The following is a 1,651-nucleotide window of genomic DNA, read 5'->3' as shown; positions in this document are numbered from 1 at the left end:
AAGAAAAACTCCTAGAAAATGTTTGCGGAAACCACATGGGCCTGAGGCCTCTCAGAGCCTCCCCAAGGGCAGCCAGGAGCGGCAACAACACGGAATTCAGTCAGAAAGCTTGTTTCTCGTCTTTATTAAAGCTCGGTCCTCCTGCCCATGGCCCGGAGCAGGACAGAAGCAGCTGGGGCCAGGAGGGGCACCCATTCCAGGGTCGCGCCAGGAGGAACAGCACGGAGCCAGACCCCAGCCTCGTGGGGCCAGCCCAAGGTGCCGTGGCCCTGAAGCCCCTTTCCCACAGGGAGGAGAGGCCAGGGGCCAGCACCCCTGCCCTCCTTACACCGCCCCCCACCCCGCCCGGCTAATTCATACCACTGCTGCCCAGGCCTCTCCCCACCCACTGACTACTGGGCCTCCTACTCCCAGCCCCGCAGCTCGGCTGCTGGCTCCAAGGCCACGTCTACACTAAAACAGAAGGAACTAGGTCTAAAAAGGAATGCAGTTGCGACAAAATCTGTTTTCTGGTCCCACTCGCACAGGCCAGAGAGGCGCTAAGGATGGGAGGGGTCTCACATGAGCTGTGCCTCAGCCGGCTGCCCAGTGGTCCTAACGGCCCGCTGGAGGGCTGGAGGGTGGGGTGTGGGCCAGGTGTGGGCCTTGCATAGTTGGCAGCTTGGTTTGTGTTGAGCCAAGGGTTTGTGCCCACGCCCCCAGAGGTGGCCACCACTGTGCAGACTGCCTGCTCTGCGAGGGGCATCTGAGCAGAAACCGTCTGCTTCCCCCGTGGAGTAAGGAGAAGCGGGGTTAGAGGGACCTGCAGGTGTCTTGGGCCCTGATGGTGGGTGTTGGAATGATCTTGGCACCGACCTCAGTCACGTGACACTGGTTATTACATCTAAGTGAGCCCCGGGCTGGGCGTCGTGTGCCACTGACCCCAGGAGAGATGGCAGTCGGAGGGGTGACGGCTGGGGCCCAGGCCCCGGATCTCTGAGTGAGCCGCCTCGGGGCCGGAGGTGAGCACCAAGGACTCAGAGGAAGGCGGAGAGTGAAGCAACCGGCGGGACTAGCACCTGGCCCACCTTGGTGCTCCAGTGGGGCACGGAGGGCGGGTGACCCCCGAGAATAAGGCTTTAAACTCCCGGGGCCTGCGGACACCTGGGGCCCGTCCGCCCCAGGGCCACAGATTAGGGTTCTGGCTTCCCTCCTCCCCCGATTCTTTGGGCCGTGGAGATGGAAATAAATCAACTTTCTCAGCTGCAGCTCCACCCTGGGGGGGAGGGGGGGCGGTGGTGTAGGAACGTGGTCCTTCGGAACCGCACGGGCTTCCCCAAGCGCAGCCTTAACTCCTGTTGGTACTTGAGTGACTAGAAGGTCCCTAAGCCTCTCGCTGAGGGCAGAGGACGGCAGGAAACCCACGAAGCAGCCCTGCTTGGCCTCTGCGCCACCCCCCCGCCCCCGACAAAGGGCTCCCCCTCTCGCTGTAAGGCCCGGTTACAGACGCCTCGGCCACCTGTTCTGAGGCCCCAAGTCAGACCCCGAGCGAAATAAATACATGGCCTGGCACCCTACCCCCAGCTTCACGGCACCGACCGGGGATGGTCCCATCTTGGTCGGGGTGGCCGCCCGCCCTCGCCTCCTCCGTGTGCGCTCCCACAAGCTGGGC

Source organism: Myotis brandtii, unplaced genomic scaffold, assembly GCF_000412655.1.
Source record: "Myotis brandtii unplaced genomic scaffold, ASM41265v1 scaffold6, whole genome shotgun sequence".
Lineage (NCBI taxonomy): Eukaryota > Metazoa > Chordata > Mammalia > Chiroptera > Vespertilionidae > Myotis > Myotis brandtii.
The sequence above is the reverse complement of the archived record's forward strand: the minus strand, read 5'-3'. Positions refer to the sequence as shown.